Source organism: Dendrobates tinctorius, unplaced genomic scaffold (assembly GCF_039654945.1).
Source record: "Dendrobates tinctorius isolate UK_male_01 unplaced genomic scaffold, ASM3965494v1 ptg000022l, whole genome shotgun sequence".
NCBI classification, from domain to species: domain Eukaryota; kingdom Metazoa; phylum Chordata; class Amphibia; order Anura; family Dendrobatidae; genus Dendrobates; species Dendrobates tinctorius.
In genome coordinates this window covers 70,088,080-70,112,725 of record NW_027361690.1, presented here as the reverse complement: position 1 = coordinate 70,112,725, position 24,646 = coordinate 70,088,080, and the positions used below count along the sequence as shown (strand labels likewise).

The window sequence follows — 24,646 nt, the reverse complement described above, 5'->3', positions numbered from 1 at the left end:
CAGAGATGATGGATTTTGGAAATAAAAACTTACCGTCAAACGCTGACGATGCGAGGGAGGGCTCCCAGAAGATGATGTGCTGTCTTCCTGGTGGCCACACTCCATGCCTGTGGGTGGTGTTCCAGCTGCTGCCATTGCTGCTGCTGCTGCTGCTGCATCTATTGGGCGGCTGTTGAATAAAGAGAAACAAAGGGCCAATGAATATCTTGATATTCAATAGCCCTAGTTTGGAGGAATGGGGGATTTGATAATTACCGTCTCTCATCTGCTGCTGGCCTCCCCTCCTCAGCATGTTCCATTTGCTGCTCCATTTGGGGTGGTGGTGCTGATGGTGCTGCAGTGGTCTCCTGCCTTCTCCTGCTGCGCTTGGTTGCTTTCTTGGGTGGCATGTTGGGTGTGGCTGTGGGTCCCACTGTCTTGCTTTTATATATGTCTTGTGGGCAGAGCTACTGAGCATGCTCAGACCAAAAAAACCGGATCCGGCCACCGGATCCGGCTTTCGCTGGATCAGGCGCATTGCGGCGCTCATAGGCTTTCATTGTGTGAAAAAGCCGGACGCGCCAGATCCGGCGTGTCCGGCTTTTTCGCCGGAGACAAAAAACGTTACAGTAGCCGTTTTTTCCAGACGCCGGATCGCGACACATTGCCGGATCCGGCGAAAACCGGATGAAACGCATGGCCATCCGGCGCGATCCGGCGCAAATGCAAGTCAATGGGGGGGAAACCGGATCCGGCATTGCATTTCGCCGGATCCGGTTTCTGTCAAAAGCGCCGGATCGCGCCTGACGGCGAAAACCTGATGTGTGAAAGAGGCCTTAAGCTTGTCAACCTTAATTAACTTCATAATACAAGTTACGCACTGAAAAATGGGGGTTATTTGGCTACAGACTGTGGGGGGGGAGGGCTGTCTCCAGGTTTTCATGTGCCCTGGGCGAAAGAGCGCCCCTTTAACACATACCACAACTCATCATGCTCCGATATGGCAGAGAAATAGCGGTATAGTACAATGAAAAATACCTCACTTTTTACATCTCATGACGAGGCCCATCTATTTCTCCATACAGAATCATTGGTCCCATATAATGTTTGAAACAGTATATGATGAGCTCCACATAATGCTACAGTATATGTTGGTCCCCATGGATGAAGCTCTACTGTCTTATGGGCCCAAATAATGCTCCAAACATAATGGGCCCCATTTCTAATGCTCTAGTGTATAATGGGCCCTGTAAATGCTGCTCCAGTGTCTGATGTCCACCTTTGGAATGTTCCAGTGTATGGTGGGCCCCATCTATCATTCTCAGACGGTGTTAGGCCCAGTATGGATTGCACGTGATTGCACAAAGGTTAGAAAGGGTACCGTATCCCCAGATAACATGTATGGATAGCGTACACATTCAAAATATATGTCTCAGGAGGCAGGCTCAGACGGTGTTAGGCCCAGTATGGATTGCACGTGATTGCACAAAGGTTAGAAAGGGTACCGTATCCCCGGATAACATGTAAGGATAGCGTACACATTCAAAATATATGTCTCAGGAGGCAGGCTCAGACGGTGTTAGGCCCAGTATGGATTGCACGTGATTGCACAAAGGTTAGAAAGGGTACCATATCCCCGGATAACATGTATGGATAGCGTACACATTCAAAATATATGTCTCAGGAGGCAGGCTCAGACGGTGTTAGGCCCAGTATGGATTGCACGTGATTGCACAAAGGTTAGAAAGGGTACCGTATCCCCAGATAACATGTATGGATAGCATACACATTCAAAATATATGTCTCAGGAGGCAGGCTCAGACGGTGTTAGGCCCAGTATGGATTGCACGTGATTGCACAAAGGTTAGAAAGGGTACCGTATCCCCAGATAACATGTATGGATAGCGTACACATTCAAAATATATGTCTCAGGAGGCAGGCTCAGACGGTGTTAGGCCCAGTATGGATTGCACGTGATTGCACAAAGGTTAGAAAGGGTACCGTATCCCCGGATAACATGTATGGATAGCGTACACATTCAAAATATATGTCTCAGGAGGCAGGCTCAAACGGTGTTAGGCCCAGTATGGATTGCACGTGATTGCACAAAGGTTAGAAAGGGTACCGTATCCCCAGATAACATGTATGGATAGCGTACACATTCAAAATATATGTCTCAGGAGGCAGGCTCAGACGGTGTTAGGCCCAGTATGGATTGCACGTGATTGCACAAAGGTTAGAAAGGGTACCGTATCCCCGGATAACATGTATGGATAGCGTACACATTCAAAATATATGTCTCAGGAGGCAGGCTCAGACGGTGTTAGGCCCAGTATGGATTGCACGTGATTGCACAAAGGTTAGAAAGGGTACCGTATCCCCAGATAACCAGGGGAAGTGTCTTGAGGAGATCATTTGCAAATTCCCAGTGCCTTCTGGGATAAGTGAAGAGTCTCCGCGAGCTCTACGATCACGATCTACGAACTACTTATACGATGGACTACTTGCTAGAGATGGGGTGCACCTTACGAAGACTGGAAAGCATGTATTTGGAAGTCGCCTTGCTACACTTGTAAGGAGAGCTTTAAACTAGAACAACATGGGAAGGGAAGCAAAAGACCAGAAAAAGCCATACACCTGACAAATGCTATTGAGAACTCTGCTAATAGAAGTGGAAAGGAAGAACAAAGACGAAAGAATCTAATTAATAAAAATATTGGAGAAAGAGAAACCAATCACAAACTAAAATGTTTCTATACTAATGCACAAAGCATGGGCAACAAACAAGGAGAATTGGAACTACTAACACAGGAAAAGAAATATGATGTCATTGGAATCACTGAAACTTGGTGGGACGATACACATGATTGGAATACAAGACTAGAAGGATACAACTTATTTGCAAGAAACAGACTTGATAAACGAGGAGGAGGTGTTGCATTGTATGTTAGAAACGCGTATATCTGCACAGAGATTGAAGCTTCAGAGACTGGGAGTTCTGTGGAAACTGTTTGGGTAAGAATACAAGGACAGAACAATGGAAAGGACACCATTGTAGGCATTTACTACAGGCCGCCTGTGCAAGCTGAAGATATGGATGAACTCTTTATGCATCAAATGGCCAAGTTCTCCAAAAAATATGACATAGTTGTCATGGGAGATTTCAACTATCCAGACATTTGTTGGGAATCTCTCTCAGGCAAAACTAACAGGTCAAGGAAATTCTTATCCTCTCTTGCTGACAACTTTATCTTCCAAAAGGTAGGGGAGAAAACAAGGGGAACTGCTACCTTGGATCTAATCCTTATAAACAGGGAGGAAATGGTTGAGGAGGTAAAAGTGGCTGGAACCCTAGGAGGTAGCGACCATGCTATTTTAGAATTTTGGATAACTAGAGGCGGAAGACCTGTGAAGACTCAGACGTCAAGGTTAGATTTCAGAAAGGCAGATTTTAAGGGATTCAGAAAGATAATTGGAGGGATCCAATGGCTGGATATCCTTAAAGACAAAAATGTCCAGGAAGGATGGGAAATCTTGAAAAATGAAATTCTCAAAGCACAGTTGTTAACAATTCCGAAAAGAGGGAAGAATAGGAAGCATTTAAGGAAACCAGGATGGGTGAACACAGAACTTAAGCACATGCTAAAAAGGAAGAAAAAAATGTTTATAAAATGGAAAGAGGGAGGCATATCTAAAGAAGAATATAATGCTGTCTGCAGAATCTGCAGGGCACAAATCAGATTATCTAAAGCTGAAAATGAATTGAGGCTTGCAAGAGATGTCAAAAGCAATAATAAAGGATTTTGGGGATATGTCAAAAGTAAAAGAAAAGTCAAAGATGCTATAGGATTTTTACAGGATGAAAATGATGAAATGGTAAGACAGGATGTTGAGAAGGCTGAACTTTTAAATTCCTATTTTGCATCTGTTTTCTCTCAGAAAGGAAATGTAACACCAACTGTTATTCACTGTCCTATTAAGGGAATAGAAGAATCCAGGATATCTATAAACAGAAAGATAGTGAGGAAACACTTAGCTAACCTAAATGAATTCAAGTCTCCAGGTCCAGATGAATTACACCCCAGAGTACTGAAGGAGATAGAAGAAGAAATTTCTGAACCACTCTCCATAATCTTTGAAAATTCTTGGAGAACAGGAGAAGTGCCAGAAGACTGGAGAAGAGCAAATGTTGTTCCTATCTTCAAAAAGGGGAAGAAGGTGGACCCAGGCAACTATAGGCCGGTGAGTCTGACTTCTATACCAGGAAAGATCTTTGAACAAATTATTAAACAACATGTAAGTCAATACCTGGATAAGAATGAAGTGATCAAACAGAGTCAGCATGGGTTTGTAACTAATAAGTCATGTCAGACTAACTTAATTTCCTTCTATGACGGTATCACTGATTGGGTGGATCAAGGAAATGCTGTAGATATAGTATATCTTGACTTCAGCAAAGCATTTGACAAAGTCTCTCATACAATCCTTATTGAAAAAATGACTAAGTATGGAATGGACAAGGCAACTGTTAGGTGGATTCATAGCTGGCTTAGTGATCGGACCCAAAGAGTGGTCGTAAATGGCTGCACATCCAGTTGGAAGAATGTCTCAAGTGGGGTACCACAGGGCTCTGTCCTGGGCCCTGTATTGTTCAACATCTTTATCAACGATTTAGATGAAGGAATTGAGGGTAAACTGATTAAATTTGCTGATGACACAAAGCTAGGAGGGATAGCTAATACTAGAGAAGAGAGAGAGAGGATTCAAAAAGATTTAAATAAACTAGAGAAGTGGGCAGTAACTAACAGAATGGTTTTTAACAGGGAGAAATGCAAAGTACTACATCTGGGCAATAAAAATGAAAAAAGCATATATAGAATGGGAGGAATAGGGCTAAGTGACAGCACATGTGAAAAAGACTTGGGTATACTAATAGATCACAGACTGAATATGAGTCAACAGTGTGATGCAGCAGCAAAAAAGGCAAATGCAGTTCTAGGATGTATTAACAGAAGCATACAGTCTAGATCACGTGAAGTCATTATTTCCCTCTACTCCTCTTTGGTCAGACCTCATCTGGAATATTGTGTCCAGTTTTGGGCACCACATTTTAAAAAAGACATCAACAAACTGGAGCAAGTTCAGAAAAGAGCGACCAGAATGGTGACCGGTCTGCAAACCCTGTCTTATGAGGAAAGGTTGCAGGATTTGGGAATGTTTAGTTTGCAAAAGAGAAGACTGAGAGGAGACTTAATTGCTGTCTACAAATATCTAAAGGGCTGTCACATTGTAGAAGGATCAACTTTATTCTCATTTGCACAAGGAAAGACTAGAAGCAATGGGATGAAACTGAATGGGAGGAGACACAGATTAGATATTAGAAAAAACTTTTTGACAGTTAGAGTGATCAATGAGTGGAACAGGCTGCCACGAGAAGTGGTGAGTTCTCCTTCAATGGAAGTCTTCAAACAGAGGCTGGACAGACATCTGACTGGGATGATTTAGCGAATCCTGCTTTGAGCAGGGGGTTGGACCAGATGGCCCAGGAGGTCCCTTCCAACTCTACGATTCTATGATTCTATGATTCTATGATTCTATGTATGGATAGCGTACACATTCAAAATATATGTCTCAGGAGGCAGGCTCAGACGGTGTTAGGCCCAGTATGGATTGCACGTGATTGCACAAAGGTTAGAAAGGGTACCGTATCCCCAGATAACATGTATGGATAGCGTACACATTCAAAATATATGTCTCAGGAGGCAGGCTCAGACGGTGTTAGGCCCAGTATGGATTGCACGTGATTGCACAAAGGTTAGAAAGGGTACCGTATCCCCAGATAACATGTATGGATAGCGTACACATTCAAAATATATGTCTCAGGAGGCAGGCTCAGACGGTGTTAGGCCCAGTATGGATTGCACGTGATTGCACAAAGGTTAGAAAGGGTACCGTATCCCCGGATAACATGTATGGATAGCGTACACATTCAAAATATATGTCTCAGGAGGCAGGCTCAGACGGTGTTAGGCCCAGTATGGATTGCACGTTATTGCACAAAGGTTAGAAAGGGTATCGTATCCCCGGATAACATGTATGGATAGCGTACACATTCAAAATATATGTCTAAGGAGGCAGGCTCAGATGGTGTTAGGCCCAGTATGGATTGCACGTGATTGCACAAAGGTTAGAAAGGGTACCGTATCCCCAGATAACATGTATGGATAGCGTACACATTCAAAATATATGTCTCAGGAGGCAGGCTCAGACGGTGTCAGGCACAGTATGGATTTGACGGCCCAGATTACACAGCGGAGGAGCAGGGAGAGATTGCAAATGCTGGGGCCCTGCCCAAGCAAGGGGTCCCACTCGTGGGCGTCGGTACTGGCACTGGGCCCCTCATAGTACAGCGGTGTGTCTGATGGCGGGTGTGCACCACCACCGTCAGAGACACTTGATTGCACTATGAGGGACCCTGTGCCAGTGCCCGCGCCCAAGAGTCGGCCTACCCACCTGTCCAGGGCAACAGCACTCGCACGGTGTCGTGCGCTAGGTGGTGACCCCGGCCATGAGGGGGAGGCAGCACAGTTAGGGAGTTTTAGAAAGTGGCATATGTTGATGTTGGACATTCAGCTGATGCAAAAGGCGAAATAGGTGAAGTACCAGGAAGAGGTGGACCAAAGCAAGCCATTTTTCTGTCACCCTGTGTGTCATCAGGGAAAGGTGGGACAAAATCCTTGGAAACCCATGCGTGGTTCATTTTAATGAAGGTTAGATCATCCACATTTTGGGTTGACAGACGGGTCCTTTTTTCTGTCAGGATTCATCCAGCTGCACTGAAGACTCTTTCCGATAGCACACTTGCAGCTGGGCAAGCGAGCTCCTGTAAGGCATATTGGGCCAATTCAGGCCAGGTGTCCAGTTTAGCGGCCCAATAGTCAAAGGGGAATGACCTGTGTGGGAGAACATCGATATGGGAGGAAAAGTAGTTTGTAACCATAGTTGACAACTGCTGTCTCCTGTCACTTTCCATCGATGCAGTATTACCAGTTGTGTGAGCGGTATTTGAAAAATCAGTCCACAACATTGTCATGAAACCCCTGTCTCCAACGCCACTTCTGCTGTGTGCACCACGAACACCTCTGCCAAGCTGCCCCCGGCCCGTACGGCTCGTGTGAGAACCATCACCGCTGCTGTGTGCTGGGAATGCCTCAAGCAACCGATTTACCAGAGTTGCTTGTTTATTAGCCAATATTAGGTCAAGGTTCTCCTGTGGCATGATGTTTTGTAATTTGCCTTTATAGCGTGGATCCAGGATGCTGGCCAACCAGTAGTTGTCATCGTTCATGATTTTGGCAATGCGGGGGTCCCTTTTTAGGATCCGCAAGGCATAATCTGACATGTGGGCCAATGTTCCCGGTGTCAATGATGCACTGCGAGTGCTGGGTGGAGGAGCACTTTCTGGCAAATCCACATCCCTCCAGTCAAGCACAAACCCTGTACCAGACCTTGCCACGCCAACATTTTCACTTGCCCCACGAGGTGCATCCTCCTCCCCTAAGTAATCATCCCCATCATCATCCTCCTCCTCCTCTTCTTCCTCCACCTCGTCCAGGAGAGGTCCGTGAGCAGACAATGGCTGAATATCATCAAGGATTCCCTCCTCCTCTTCCTCCTCATCAACATTGGCTGCAGACGCCTGCTCCTTAAGGTGCGTCAAAGTTTGCATGAGCAGACGCATAAGTGGGATGCTCATGCTTAGGATGGCGTCGTCTGCGCTTACCAGCCGTGTGCATTCCTCAAAACACTGAAGGACTTTACAAAGGTCTTTCAGCTTCAACCACTGCACACCTGTCAACTCCATGTATGCTCTCAAAGTGCCTGGCCGTGTATCCTCCCACAAATGCATTATGGCCTGCCTCTGCCCGCACAGCCGCTCCACCATGTGCAGGGTGGAGTTCCACCTTGTTGCAATGTCGATAATGAGGCGGTGGTTGGGAAGGTGGAGCACTCGCTGCAGCTTCTGCATACGAACGGAGTGTACAGGCGACCGGCGGATGTGCGCGCACAGTCTTCGCACCTTCTGGAGCAGGGCTATTAACTCCGGATAATTTTTGAGGAAGCACTGCACCACCAGGTTCAAGGTGTGAGCCAAGCAAGGTATGTGGCTGAGTTTTTAAAGGGCTATGGCTGCCACAAAATTACGGCCATTATCACTAACTACCTTGCCTGCCTTAAGATGTACACTGCCCAGCCATGACTCAGTTTGTCGCTTCAAGTACTCGGCCAGCACCTCGGCGGTGTGTCTGTCGCCCAAACACATCATCTGCAACACAGCCTGCTGACGCTTTCCACTAGCTGCTCGATAGGGGGACACATCGTGTGCAACAGTGGCAGCTGCAGATGGAGTGCTCGTACGACTGTGCTCTGTGGACGAGCTTTCGCTTCTGGAGGAGGAGAAGGAGGAGGGTCGAACTCCTACAGCCAACTGTTTCCTATACTGTGGGCTAGGCAGCACTGTCCCACCACCGCTGTCCCCTGTGGACCCTGCATCCACCACATTAACCCAGTGCGCAGTGATGGACACGTAACGGCCCTGGCCATGCCGACTGGACCATGCATCAGTTGTGAGGTGCACCTTTCCGCTCACTGACTGCTTGAGTGCATGGACAATGCGGTCTTTCACATGATGGTGGAGGGCTGGGATGGCTTTGCGAGAGAAGAAGTAGGGACTGGGTAGGTCATAGCGTGGTACTGCATAGGCCATGAGTTCGCGGAAAGCTGTGCTTTCCACCAACCGAAAGGGCATCATCTCAAACGAGATTAGTTTGGCAATGTGGGCGTTCAAACCCAGTGTACGCGGATGAGAGACTGAGTACTTTCTTGACCTACTCATAGTGTCTGGGAGGGTGAGCTGGACTTGAGAGCTGCATATGGTGGAAGTAGCGGTGGACAGGGCGGACTGAGAGAGGGTTGATGATGGTGATGGAGTTGGTGTTCTTTCTGATGGCCTAGAATCAGTCTTTCGTTGATATAACAGTGGGATTCCCTGACTGCTGTGGTCTTGCAACGACACCTCAACATTTGCCGCTGTGCTAACCGGTGGGCTTACAGTGGGGGAAACAATGTAGCGTTGCTGACTACCTTCGTTGTGATCAGTTGCACATGTGGCACTTGAGGTTTGGTGTTGTGTCCACGCTTGCAAGTGCATGCTGGTTAAATGTCTAAGCATGCAACTGGTATTCAAATTTTTCAGATTTTTCCCTCGGCTAAAGGTCTTTGCGCACTTCTTACAGATAACCTTGGCCTGATCATGAGGATTTTGTTCAAAAAAGTGCCACACTGCACTCTTCCTACTTTGGCAGACATTTTGCGGCCTAGCACGCTGTGATCTTTTGACCCTCTGGACAAGCTGTCCAGCAACTCTTTTGATGTTTGGAACCTGTCTTTGGAGTGCTCCGGGCCTGCCAGATAACAGCTGTTGCGATGTCGATGTCTGCTGTGGATGCTCCTCATCTGAGCTATTGGAAGCAGCACCCTCTTCCCCCAATGGATGCCAATCTGGGTCAACAACTGGGTCATCCATCACCTCCTCTTCTATGTCATGTGCACCTTCCTCTGTGTCACCGTGTATGGTGGTATAGTGTGCGGGAAGGGGCACCTGAGTCTCATCAGGGTCAGAATCTGGCTCTGTACACTGCGAGGACAATGTAGTGCTCTGAGTGAATGTACCAGCAGAATCATCCATCAGCGGCTGTGCATCAGTGCACTCCATGTCAGATTCATCTTGGCCTGGGTAATTCACCATTTCACTTGATAATCCAGGCATGGTATGTGAAAACAGCTCCATGGAGTAATCAGTGGTATGGCCTGCGTCATCCTTCAATCTTGGTTGGGGTGAAGGACACAAGGAAAGGTGTGGTTCATGAACATGAGCCTCCAATGACGACTCAGTGCTTTTACTTTTTACAACTGAAGAAGAGGAGGCGATAGAGCTGGAGGCTGAGTCAGCAATGTAAGACAAAACTTTTTCCTGATGCTCTGGCTTTAAAAGCGGTTTGCCAACTCCTAGAAAACTAAGCGTTCAAGGCCTTATGTAGCCAGACGATGACGCAGGGTCAGCACCTCCTGCATTCGGTCCTATTTTGCTCTTGCCACTACCATCAGATCCACCACCAACACCATCATTACCAGCTGCCAACCCCCGCCCAATTCCACGGCCTCTTCCACCAGCCTTCCTCATTTTTGGTAGAAATGTAGACAAAATCCAACAAACTATATAGTAATGTAAAACAAGGTACAAGGTGTCTATAGGACAGGGGAGATTTTGAATTTCTGCAGACACTTGTGGACACTGGACACTTTTGGATTGTGTGAGGCCCACTGATATCTGAGCGCTATGTGACAGGCTCGATGGCACAGCTGTGACCAAAGTGACTAGAGGATAAGGGAGATTTTGTATCTCTGCACACACTTTTGGACACTGGACACTTTTGGATTGTGTGAGGCCCAATGAATATCTGAGCGCTATGTGACAGGCTCGATGGCACAGCTGTGACAAAAGTGACTAGAGGATAAGGGAGATTTTGAATCTCTGCACACACTTTTGGACAATGGACACTTTTGGATTGTGTGAGGCCCACTGATATCTGAGCGCTATGTGACAGGCTCGATGGCACAGCTGTGACCAAAGTGACTAGAGGATAAGGGAGATTTTGAATCTCTGCACACACTTTTGGACACTGGACACTTTTGGATTGTGTGAGGCCCAATGAATATCTGAGCGCTATGTGATAGGCTCGATGGCACAGCTGTGACAAAAGTGACTAGAGGATAAGGGAGATTTTGAATCTCTGCACACACTTTTGGACACTGGACACTTTTGGATTGTGTGAGGCCCACTGATATCTGAGCGCTATGTGACAGGCTCGATGGCACAGCTGTGACCAAAGTGACTAGAGGATAAGGGAGATTTTGAATCTCTGCACACACTTTTGGACACTGGACACTTTTGGATTGTGTGAGGCCCAATGAATATCTGAGCGCTATGTGACAGGCTCGATGGCACAGCTGTGACAAAAGTGACTAGAGGATAAGGGAGATTTTGAATCTCTGCACACACTTTTGGACACTGGACACTTTTGGATTGTGTGAGGCCCACTGATATCTGAGCGCTATGTGACAGGCTCGATGGCACAGCTGTGACCAAAGTGACTAGAGGATAAGGGAGATTTTGAATCTCTGCACACACTTTTGGACACTGGACACTTTTGGATTGTGTGAGGCCCAATGAATATCTGAGCGCTATGTGACAGGCTCGATGGCACAGCTGTGACAAAAGTGACTAGAGGATAAGGGAGATTTTGAATCTCTGCACACACTTTTGGACACTGGACACTTTTGGATTGTGTGAGGCCCACTGATATCTGAGCGCTATGTGACAGGCTCGATGGCACAGCTGTGACCAAAGTGACTAGAGGATAAGGGAGATTTTGAATCTCTGCACACACTTTTGGACACTGGACACTTTTGGATTGTGTGAGGCCCAATGAATATCTGAGCGCTATGTGACAGGCTCGATGGCACAGCTGTGACAAAAGTGACTAGAGGATAAGGGAGATTTTGAATCTCTGCACACACTTTTGGACACTGGACACTTTTGGATTGTGTGAGGCCCAATGAATATCTGAGCGCTATGTGACTGGCTCGATGGCACAGCTGTGACAAAAGTGACTAGAGGATAAGGGAGATTTTGAATCTCTGCACACACTTTTGGACACTGGACACTTTTGGATTGTGTGAGGCCACTGATATCTGAGCGCTATGTGACAGGCTCGATGGCACAGCTGTGACCAAAGTGACTAGAGGATAAGGGAGATTTTGAATCTCTGCACACACTTTTGGACACTGGACACTTTTGGATTGTGTGAGGCCCAATGAATATCTGAGCGCTATGTGACAGGCTCGATGGCACAGCTGTGACAAAAGTGACTAGAGGATAAGGGAGATTTTGAATCTCTGCACACACTTTTGGACACTGGACACTTTTGGATTGTGTGAGGCCCACTGATATCTGAGCGCTATGTGACAGGCTCAATGGCACAGCTGTGACCAAAGTGACTAGAGGATAAGGGAGATTTTGAATCTCTGCACACACTTTTGGACACTGGACACTTTTGGATTGTGTGAGGCCCAATGAATATCTGAGCGCTATGTGACAGGCTCGATGGCACAGCTGTGACAAAAGTGACTAGAGGATAAGGGAGATTTTGAATCTCTGCACACACTTTTGGACACTGGACACTTTTGGATTGTGTGAGGCCCAATGAATATCTGAGCGCTATGTGACAGGCTCGATGGCACAGCTGTGACCAAAGTGACTAGAGGATAAGGGAGATTTTGAATCTCTGCACACACTTTTGGACACTGGACACTTTTGGATTGTGTGAGGCCCAATGAATATCTGAGCGCTATGTGACAGGCTCGATGGCACAGCTGTGACAAAAGTGACTAGAGGATAAGGGAGATTGGATTGCTTTTAAAAAAGCAGTTTGCGGAGCAGTGGGTAAACAGCAATGCAGGAATGTCAGGAAGCCTTAGAAGGCAGCCCAACAACCAACACCACTGATACACCACTATATAGCCTCCCCTTGCACTGCACACACAGTGACTGGTGTGTTGTGCAGGCCAAATTGCTAGCAGCAGAAGCAGTTTTTTTGTCTTCTCAGCAGGACAAAAAAAAAAAATTGGGATTGCTTTTAAAAAAGCAGTTTGCGGAGCAGTGGGTAAACAGCAATGCAGGAATGTCAGGAAGCCTTAGAAGGCAGCCCAACAACCAACACCACTGATACACCACTATATAGCCTCCCCTTGCACTGCACACACAGTGACTGGTGTGTTGTGCAGGCCAAATCGCTAGCAGCAGAAGCAGTTTTTTTGTCTTCTTCCCTGCCTAACGCTCTCCCTACAGAATCAGCAGCAACCTCTCCCTATACTAAGATCGGCAGAAGTAAGATGGCGGTCGGCGTGCACGCCCTTTTATACCCCCTGTGACGCCCACCAAAGCAAGCCAATCACTTGCATACCCTTCTGAAAGATGGTGGTGACCCGTGCCTATGTCATCACGCTGCCCACAGTGTCCGTGAATCCTGATTGGCTGAAAAAGAGAGCAAAACAAACTTTTGAAATGCGACTTTGGCGCGTAAGTCGCCGACCTCGTGGCCGACCTCATCCTAGGGTCGGGTTTCGTTTCATGAAACCCGACTTTGCCAAAAGTCGGCGACTTTTGAATTTTTTCGACTCGTTTCGCTTAACTCTAGTCAATATCTTTTTAACTCCGAACGTCTTGAAAAAAAAAATTGGAATTAATGCTATGCCATGTGATTTGAATAAACCACTATGCCTTTAATGTCTCCTCCACCTCCCACAATACATTCTACATGATTCTTATTTGTTTTCAATTATGTAGAATTAGCCAACAAGGAAATAAAGGGCTTTTTTTAATTCCGATACCAGAAGTCCCATTGACTTGAATGGGACTTCCGGTATCGGAATCGGCGATACCCGATATTTTTTTCGTATCGGGTGATACCATCCGATACAATATTTTTGGGTATCGAACGGTATCGCTCAACACTACTCATGAGCCATTAGGTTTAGGATTTATTTCCCCTTGTGGGTACATGTCATGCGTTTTGTACATATTGGGCCTTTGCTATTTTCCTGAGCAAATGTGGTTTTTGGTTTTAATTGTTTTTTTATACCTGTTGTGCCAATAAAGCTTGTATTACTATTATGTTTTAAATAAATTCATGTTCATGAGGTGAAATTTTAACCCCGCGCGTTCCAATTCACTAAACAATTTGGCCTATTATTCTTATCATTTCTATGGTGCTATCATCCTTCTGTAAAGCTGGAAATAACACACTTTATTACCGTGCCAACACAGAACACCCTCTGACACAGACTGCAGGGGGAGCCCAGTATCACACAGGATAGGATTAGATACACGGCTCAGCAGTCAGTATCACACAGGATAGGATTTGATGCACAACTCAGCAGTCAGTATCACACAGGAAAGGATGAGACACATGGCTCAGCAGTCAGTATCACACAGGATAGGATTAGACACACAGCTCAGCAGTCAGTACCACACAGGATATGATTTGATACACAACTCAGCAGTCAGTATCACACAGGAAAGGATTAGACACATGGCTCAGCAGTTAGTATCACACAGGATAGGATTAGATACACAGCTCAGCAGTCAGTATCACACAGGATAGGATTAGATACACAGCTCAGCAGTCAGTACCACACAGGATAGGATTAGATACACAACTCAGCAGTCAGTATCACACAAGATAGGAGTAGATACATGGCTCAGCAGAAAGTATCACACAGGATAGGATTAGATAAACAGTTCAGCACACAGTATCGCACAGAATAGGATTAGATACAGAGCTCAGCAGTCAGTATCACACAGGATAGGATTAGATACACGGCTCAGCAGTCAGTATCACACAGGATAGGATTAGATACACGGCTGAGAAGTCAGTATCACACAGGATAGGATTAGATACACGGCTCAGCAGTCAGTATCATACATGATAGGATTAGGTACATGGCTCAGCAGTCAGTATCACAGAGGATAGGGTTAGATACACGGCTCAGCAGACGGTATCACACAGGATAGGATTAGATACACTGCTCAGCAGTCAGTATCATACAGGATAGGATTAGATATTCGGCTGAGCAGTCAGTAACACACGATAGGATTAGATACACAGATCAGCAGAAAGTATCACACATGAGAGGATTAGGTACACAGCTCAGCAAACATCACACAGGATAGGGTTAGATACACAGTTCAGAAACAGGATGTGCCAAAGGAGAGGACATTTTCATTCCAAGAATTCCACTCATTCCATCTGATTTGTTTTTTTGATTTTAAACACCTCCAATTTCCAGTTCAGCTGCTATTTGCAATGTCAATTAACAATGCTCAGGGACAGTCCTTGAAAGTAGTAGGGATCGATTTGCAATCTCCATGCTTTTCTCATGGTCAACTTTACGGGGTCTGTTCAAAAGTTGGAACTGCCAAAAATCTGTTCATCTTTGCACCAAAAGGAAAAACCAAAAATCTTGAATGAGTTGAAAATAAAATACTATCAATACTTGGGTAATCGTTTAGTTAATTTGAGTTGCAAATCTGTAGTGTTGAATATATGATGTGAAATGTTTTTATGTGCAATATAATCAATATAATTTGTTATAACTAACCACAGTTGGTTACTATGCCAAGGCAACGCCGGGTTCTTCAGCTAGTTTGTAAATAAAAGTAAAAGTGTGTTTTGTTTTATTTCAAATAAAAGACTTTATTCTGTGTCTTTACCTTATAACTATAGGATTAGTAATGGATAGGTGTCTCATAGGCACCTCTCCATTACTTAGCCATGGGCTTTATGTCACCTGACAATACAAAGGTGACATCAATCCCAAAAATATGAACCCCACTTGCCACCCCTACAGGGCAAGTGGAAAGCACTGGGCAAGGCGCCAGAATTGGCTCATCTAATAGATGTGTCTTTTCTGCTCAGCTGGGGGCTGCTATTTTTAGGATGGGAGGGCCAATATCCATAGCCCCTTACCAGCCTGAGAATACCAGCCCCCAGCTGTCTGCTTTTAGCAAGGTTGGTGGTCAAAAATGGGGGGACCCCACACGTTTTTTAAATTATTTAAATAATTAAAAAATACCACATGGGGACCCCTCTATTCTTGGTAACCAGCCTTGCTAACGCTGACAGCTGAGGGTTGCAGCCCCCATCTGGAAGTTTTGCCTGGTTTGTTATCAAAAATACTGTTTTTTTTTAATTATTTATTTACAGCGCAGGCACCAGCTGATGAATACTCCCATCAGCCGCTCCTGGTCTCACTGTAATCAGCGGCAGCAGGTGTCAACTGATGGGAGCAGTAGTCCCATCAGCTGATACCGGTGACCAGAGGTAAAATTTATGCTTCCAATCACAGCTGCACGTTCACGCTGTCTTTTGACAGTGTGGAAACCTCGACTGTCTGACCGGTAGTGTTGAGCGATACCTTCTGATATCGGGAAATATCCGATCGGATTGGATCAGACCGATACCCCAAAAATATCGGGTATCGCCGATTCCGATACCGGAAACCCATGCAAGTCAATGGGGCACAAATTTCGGAATGAAAATAGAACCTTTCTTTCCTTGCACATCCAGTTCGGGAGGGGGCAAGAGTGTGGGCGGTGCGTGGGCAGAGACTGTGCGTGTGTGTGCAGGTGGGGTCTGTACGGGCCTCTCGGGGGTCTGTGCGGGCCTGCCGGGGGTCTGTGCGGGCCTTCCGGGGGTCTGTGCGGGCCTTCCAGGGGTCTGTGCGGGCCTGCTGGGGGTCTGTGCCGGCTGCCGGGGGTCTGTGCGGGCCTATTGAGGGTCTGTACGGGCCTGACGGGGGTCTGTGTGGGCCTGCCGGGGGAGTGTGTGGGCTGCCGGGGGTCTGTGCGGGCCTGCCGGGGGTCTGTGCGGGCTGCCGGGGGTCTGTGTGGGCCTGCCGGGGGTTGCGTTTGTGTGCAGGCATCGTCCGATGGGACTACAAGTCCCATCGGGCGATGCCTGCTACAATGACAGTGATTGACACATTAGCCAATGATGGGACAGTAGTAGTCCCATCATCCGTCTAATGTGTTGAATGTAAAAAAAAAAAACATACATACTACATACATGCAACATTCATACAACTTACATACATACTACATACTACATACATACTTCATATATACTACATTCATACAACATACATGCATACTACATAAATACTACATACATACTACATATATACTACATTCATACAACATACATACATACTACATATATACTACATTCATACAATATACATACATATATACTACATACATACTACATATATACTACATTCATACAACATACATACATACTACATAATACATACATACTTCATATATACTACATTCATACAACATACATGCATACTACATAAATAATACATACATACTACATATATACTACATTCATACAACATACATACATACTACATATATACTACATTCATACAATATACATACATACATACTACATATATACTACATTCATACAACATACATGCATACTGCGGGAGTTGGAAGTTTCGCCCTCAGCAGTTCGCCCCCAGCATTTCGCCCCCAGCAGTTCGCCTCCAGCAGTTCGCCCCCAGGTACACTTCGCCCCCGAACATTTCGCCCCCAGCATTTCGCCCCCAGGTTGTTTCGCCCCCGCACATTTCGCCCCCGGATGTTTCGCCCCCAGCAGTTTGCCCCCAGCAGTTCGCCCCCGGATGTTTCGCCCCCGGATGTTTCGCCCCCGGATGTTTCGCCCCCAGCAGTTCGCCCCCAACAGTTCGCCCCCAGCAGTTCGCCCCCGGATGTTTTGCCCCCAGCAGTTCGCCCCCGGATGTTTCGCCCCCAGCAGTTCCCCCACCCCAGCAGTTCGCCCCCGGATGTTTCACCCCCAGCAGTTCGCCCCCGGATTTTTCGCCCCCAGCAGTTCGCCCCCAGCAGTTCTCCCCTGGATGTTTCGCCCCCAGCAGTTCGCCCCTGGATGTTTCGCCCCCAGCAGCCCACCCCCGGATGTTTCGCCCCCAGCAGTTCGCCCCCCGGTGGTTTCGCCCCCAGCAATTCGCCCCCAGCAGTTCGCCCCCGGATGTTTCGCCCCAGCAGTTCTCCCCTGGATGTTTCACCCCCAGCAGTTCGCCCTCGGATGTTTTGCCCCCAGAAGTTCGCCCCCGGATGTTTCGCCCCCGGATGTTTCACCCCCAGCAGTTCGGCCCCGGATGTTTCGCCCCCAGCAGTTCTCCCCCGGATGTTTCACCCCGGATGTTTTGCCCCCAGCAGTTCGCCCCCTGATGTTTTGCCCCCAGCAGTTCGCCCCCAGCAGTTCGCCCCCAGTTTTAGGAAGTTTCGCCCCCAGCAGTTCGCCCCCAGCAGTTCGCCCCCAGGTACACTTCGCCCCTGAACATTTCGCCCCCAGCATTTCGCCCCCAGGTTGTTTCGCCCCCGCACATTTCGCCCCCAGCAGTTCGCCCCCGGATGTTTCGCCCCCGGATGTTTCGCCCCCAGCAGTTCGCCCCTAGATGTTTCGCCCCCAGCAGTTCGCCCCCGGATGTTTTGCCCCCAGCAGTTCGCCCCCGGATGTTTCGCCCCCAGCAGTTCGCCCCCGGCTGTTTCGCCCCCAGCAGTTCACCCCCGGCTGTTTCGCCCCCAGCAGTTCGCCCCCGGATGTTTCGCCCCCAGCAGTTCGCCCCCAGCAGTTCGCCCCCGGATGTTTCGCCCCAGATGTTTCGCCCCCAGATGTTTCGCCCCCAGCAGTTCACCCACGGATGTTTTGCCCCCTGCAGTTCGCCCCGGATGTTTCGTCCCCGGATGTTTCACCCCCAGCAGCTCACCCCCGGATGTTTTGCCCCCAGCAGTTCGTCCCCGGATATTTCGCCCCCAGCAGTTCGCCCCCAGCAGTTCGCCCCCGGATGTTTCGCCCCCAGCAGTTCACCCCCAGCAGTTCACCCCCGGATGTTTCACCCCCAGCAGTTCGCCCCCGGATGTTCGCCCCCGCATGTTTCGCCCCCGGGTGTTTCGCACCCGGATGTTTCACCCCCAGCAGTTCGCCCCCAGCATTTCCCCCCGGATGTTTTGCCCCTGGATGTTTCACCCCCAGCAGTTCGCCCCCGGATGTTTCACCCCCAGCAGTTCGCCCCCAGATGTTTGCCCCCGGATGTTTCGTCCCCAGCAATTCACCCCCGGATGTTTCGCCCCCAGCAGTTCGCCCCCAGATATTTCGCCCCCGGATGTTTCACCCCCAGCAGTTCGCCCTCAGCAGTTCGCCTCCGGATGTTTCGCCCCCGAATGTTTCACCCCCAGCAGTTCGCCCCCGGATGTTTTGCCCCCGGATGGTTCACCCCCAGCAGTTCGCCCCCGGATGTTTCGCCCCTGGATGTTTTGCCCCCAGCAGTTTGCCCCCAGAAGTTCGCCCCCGGATGTTTCGCCCCCGGATGTTTCGCCCCCAGCAGTTCGCCCCCGGATGTTTCGCCCCCCGGATGTTTCGCCCCCAGCAGTTTGCCCCCAGCAGTTCGCCCCCGGATGTTTCGCCCCCGGATGTTTCACCCCCAGCAGTTCGCCCCCAGCAGTTGGCTCCGGATGTTTCGCCCCCGGATGTTTCGCCCCTGGATGTTTTGCCCCCAGCTGTTCGCCCCCAGCAGCTTGTCCCCGGATGTTTCGCCCCCAGCAGTTCGCCCCCAGCAGTTGGCTCCGGATGTTTCGCCCCCGGATGTTTCGCCCCCGGATGTTTTGCCCCCAGCTGTTCGCCCCCAGCAGCTTGTCCCCGGATGTTTCGCCCCCAGCAGTTCGCCCCCTGCTTTTTGCCCCCAGATGTTTCGGCCCGAAATTAGGTAGGGAACTTCGGCCTTATGTTTTAGCCCTAAGACCGCTTTCACAGTAGCCACTTTCCCAAGTGCTAAGCACTGGAAAATCGCTAAGAAGATTGCCAATTTTGAATATACTAGATGTTGGACCGATTCTAACGTATCGGGTATTCTAGAAGGCACAGCCACGTGGTATGTTGCACAGGCTATGTAGTATATTGGACAGTCCACGTAGTACATTGCACACTCCACGTAGTATATAGGACAGCCGACGTAGTATTTTGGACAGTGCACGTAGTAAATTGCACAGTTCACGTAGTAAATTGCACAGCGCACGTAGTAAATTGCACAGTTCACGTAGTAAATTGCACAGCGCACATAGTATATTGGCCAGCCAACGTAGTATATTGCACTGGTCACGTAGTATATTGCACTGTCCACGTAGTCTAGGAATGTGGGCACTATATTCGTGTTTAAAAAAAAATAATAAAGATATACTCACCTCAGCCACGGGCCCTGAAGTCCTCGTGCCTCTCTGCAGTGCTGGCGGTGGCTTCCGGTCTGAGCGTAGGACCTGCGATGATGTCGCGGTCACATGACCGTGACATCATCGCAGGTCCTGGACGCATAGCATCGTTCGGACCGGAAGGCACGGCGTGCATCAGAGAGAGAGGCGTGGAGGACAGCGCGACGTTGGAGGGGGTGAGAATAACTTTTTTTTTTATTATTATTATTTTTAACATTACATCTTTTCACTATTGATGCTGCATAGGCACCATCAATAGCGAAAAGTTGGTCACACAGGGTTAATAGCAGCGTTAACGGAGTGCGGTACACTGCGATCCTTTAACGCTGGCATTAACCCTGTGTGAGTGGTGAGTGCAGGGCAGTGAAGCAGCGGCCATTTTTATGGCAGACTGTGACCATCGCTGATTGGTCATGGGCGTTTTGCCACGACCAATCAGCGACTTGGATTTACATGACAGACAGACGCCGCGACCAATGAATATACAAATAAAACGTTACAGACAGAAAGACGAAAGTGACCCTTAGACAATTATATGGTAGATAAGTCAATGGCTAGAAAAGCGAGGTGTTGTTTCGGCCAGCTCTTTTTGTTTTATTACAGGAGCTATTTTTGAGCACTTAGTGTTCATCAATAGCCTGTATCTTATGGGTCATTACCGAGAGCACTCACAAAAGCGCTCTGAAAAATGCCAGTAAAGCAAGTGCTTTGGAGTTCTAAAGCAGTGGCAGCATAAGGGTGCTTTCACACTTCCACTACATATGCACTACAGGCCGCCCGTTCGCTTCTGTAATGCCGCATTCCGCTAACCTGCAGCAGAACGAAAAGAAGAAAATGCTCTTCTTTTTGTTCTGACACTGATAGCGGAATGCGGCATTACGAAAGCGAACGGGCGGCTGCAGATCACGGAACCCAGCCGTTCACTTCTATGGGCAATGCAAGCGGAATGCCAGCATTCAGCCAGCATTGCCCCGGGGTCAGCTGGATGTCAGATCCAGAGCGGATCGACCTCTGGCGGCCACAAACACAAGTGTGAAACCACTCTAAAATTACAGTGTGCAAGAGGCCTAAAATCTAAACAATTTTAAACTTTTACCTGACCCAGCACTGACCTGCTTTGTTGCAAGTTTTGTTGCAGATGTAACAAGTAGCAGGTCACATGTCCTGCAAGTTACATTAGACTAGCTTTTATTCCATCTGTACATCAGAATATAGCAGTGTCTGAAATCTCCACAAAGAGAGAAGTGTACTGCCACAAAAAATCAGTCAGCTTCCACAGCAATTCACTTTCTACAACTATGAATTCACTTCTGTCCAAACGTGGAAGGAGCAAGTTGGTCCATGAGAATCACATTTACTTATTTTCCAAACGAACCGCTGATGATGTTCATTCCATCTGGGTATGTGAAAAACGGTCGACTTGCAAGGGACGTGTTTGAACCAATGAAGAATCTGACGAAGTTGTGAAAGTAGTCAATCTTCACAATCACGCAGCACAAGCTGCAAGACCTGAAGCAATCCGACTTGTTAATGAGGCTGTGACCAGGGCAAGGACAACACAGGAGACACCACAACAGATTCTCACAGACGTCATTTCAGGAGCCCATTCTAATGTTGCAGCACTTCTCCCAAGGAAAGCATCACTGAAGAGGACAATATGAATAGCAAGGCAACTTGGCAATATCCCAAGGTTACCTCAAACCCTTGATCAACTTGTTATCCCCCTGGAGTTCCAGGAGATCAGTATTGATGGTGTCCAGCAGCAGTTCCTTCTGCATGACTCTGGTAAGCTACTTAACCATTTAACATTGTATTAAAACAATTCCATTATGCATAATTATTGCAAAGTTTATTTTGCACAAATGTGAAAAATGCTACACTATAAGGTGCTGATATAAAATACTATGTGATTTTTGCCTTCAAGGGAAACTTTGAGGGTAATATAATGTAGTGAGGCCTACTGATTCCAACTAGTGTTGGCCGATCACTGGAAAGATAGGATCAGATCGGGCTGATCATACCGAAAGATTGGAATTAATTCAGATCCAATCTCCAGAGCTAGATATATATATGCACACTGTACGCCCGAACAGTGTGTGTGTATATATATGTATATATGTGGGTGGGTGATGGTGGTCTGGCACTTTTGGAACTTTGAAATGCAATAAAGGATTTGTATAGGACTTCAGCAGCGTGGAGGTCTTTCTTCATGGATGCATGTTAAGTACGGGCGGAAGCCAACCCCTGCTCTAGTAGCACACTGAGTCTTCAGCAACAATCTCAGTTGAGCCAGTCTTCTTCCAGCTTTCTTGCATATATATAATGGCCCCAAGCTGCGCTGTTAAAAAATAAACAAACCCAGTTATTCAACTCTTTCTCCGGTGTCCAGCGCTGTCTCCGGCGGTGCAGGGAATTCCGAAATCCCAACGCTATGCATTCTGGGTTGCGCATCACCACCTCTGCACATGTGCCAGGCTGTTCTTTGGCGTGATGTGGTGCTTTCCCAGGACCGTCTAGTGAGTGGTCCTGGGATCACTCTCCACTGTAGTTATAGTACGGCAGGCACAGAGGCGGCGATGCGCCGCCCGGATTTCGGGATTCCCTGCACTGCTGGGCTAGGAGCCGGAGCCAGTACTGGACACTGGAGAAAGAGGTGAGTAACTGGGTTTGTTTATTTTTTAACAGTGCAGCCTGGAGCCATTTACTAAAGCTAAATATGCACACATGCTGTACACCCGTCACGAACGTCCGCGCTGCCCACCCGACGACTAGCGCGCCCATCCGCCTGAATGCAACGCCCCATTCAGGCGGGCGGCCCTCCCAGTCGTTCATTTAGACGTCCAGCCGCACGCCGCGTCTGGATGCGGCTGTCAACTAGACGGCCGTTCAGCATGGCGGCGATCGGCCGTGCTGAACGGCCGTCTAGTTGAAGGGTCTAAAGGTACCCTAAAAATGTGACCTATTTCAAGTTTGGAAGTAATTTTAAACAAAAATATATAATTTTCACTGGTACAATATATGTTGTAAAAAACTATTGGTTGGCCCCTTCACACTAGATTTTGCTTCAGTTTTTTTATTATGAAATCAGAAAATCTGGAGCAAAATGTGAGTATTTAATGTGAGATATGAACAGAGGCTTCTGATTAGGATATTTTTTTTGTGAATTTATCCCAAAACTCTGTCTGCTGCTTGTTACACTTTTTCTGGTATTTCCTCTACTAATACTTTCATTTTAAATTAGGAAATGGACACAGCCGTATGTTGATATTTGGAACAAGAGACAATCTCCATCTACTGGCACAAAGTAAAGAGTGGCTTGCTGATGGCATTTTTTTCACTACACCAGCCTTGTTTAAGCAACTTTACACAATCCATGTAGTTCACAGCGGCCTTGTTGTTCCTGTAGTGTACACTAGGGTGACCGAATCTCATATGGGGGGGAAAAAATGTCAGAATCTTGTTCGTCTGGACCCCACAAAACGATTCCCCTTTCCAGATATTGAGATAGCCAAAATTTGAGCTCGATCAAACGACGTTAACCCGTACTGCTCGTCGCTCAAAGTTTGAAAAAATCCAAATTGAGGTATTTTAAGATTTAGGTATTTTGCATAGTCTGTTAGACTATAAAGAATGTGACAACAACATTGCAGAAATAGCCCTGACCAAATTTTCGAACTATTTGTGGTATTTGAATGCAGAGTTGGTGGGATTATCGTTTTTTTAATCCCACCATTACAGACAATGAAAAGTTGTTAATGGCTAATAAATTGCTCAGTAGCACAGATGAACCATCAGAGCACGCTAACCTACATGAGTTGATAATTTTACATAGTTATCTAATCTATTCTAGAGCTTTTGTTAAAGTAGTTTTTGAAACGTCAGAATATAATGCTCGGCAAGGCAAGAAGATAATAGCAGGAAATCCCATCGCTGCAAGAAACAAAAAGTATGCTGCAATTTCAGCAAGGGTTAAACGTATCGTGCAAGATTTCAATAATAGAAGCTTGATGGATTATCTGAGAGGCATTGCCTACAGCTTTGATTTTTAGTTCATGGTCACATATTGTATGTTTTGAGAGCAGTGTTTTTAGCTGTAAAATAATTCAAGTATTATAACCTGCAATTTGTATTTTCTCTTTTTCTCTAATCCTTCCCCTCTATACCTTTTTATGTTTCTTGTTAAAACAGTTTTGATATATACAGTTAAAGCATAACTCTACAAAAAACATGTTATGTTATAGTACCTGTGCCCATGATATTCATTTCCAAAGGAGACCTTCCAGCAGCTTCACTTCTGTGTGAAAAGTCTCATCCAAGTTAAAGCTCCATGTGCTGCAGGATTTCAGTGGTTGCTAAGGAGGTTGTTTCTCCTTAGTAGCAGTACTTGTGGATGGATACTAGAGGGCGTGGCTGCACAGGAGCATGCAGCTAACAATATATTCCCTATGATGTATAAAGGGCTGCTGGTTTACAGCCCTCTGCAAAGCCCCCCCTATGTGTTCCCTCCTGTAACGGCTTTACACAGGCAGGGGGGAGCCCTCCACTTGTCCAGGACAGAGCACATGAGCGGAGGGTGAAGGGGAGCTTTGCAGTGGGCTGTGAACAAGCAGCCCTGAATGTATCATAGGGAGCCAGGATCCGTTCTGCTCCCAAGGGGGCACGACCTCCTTAGTAACCCATGAAATCCTA

The 24,646-nt window shown here is 47.3% G+C and overlaps 1 long non-coding RNA gene across 1 annotated transcript in view; it reads right to left on the bottom strand.

Moving 5' to 3' along the window:
- The window catches only part of LOC141083973 (uncharacterized), a 108,380-nt gene extending 84,060 nt beyond the window's left edge, over positions 1–24,320 (bottom strand). The window contains exon 1 of the long non-coding RNA XR_012230878.1: positions 24,202–24,320. This is a non-coding gene — a long non-coding RNA (uncharacterized lncRNA). The remainder of the gene's footprint in view (positions 1–24,201) is intronic.
- Positions 24,321–24,646: the final 326 nt, after the last annotated feature.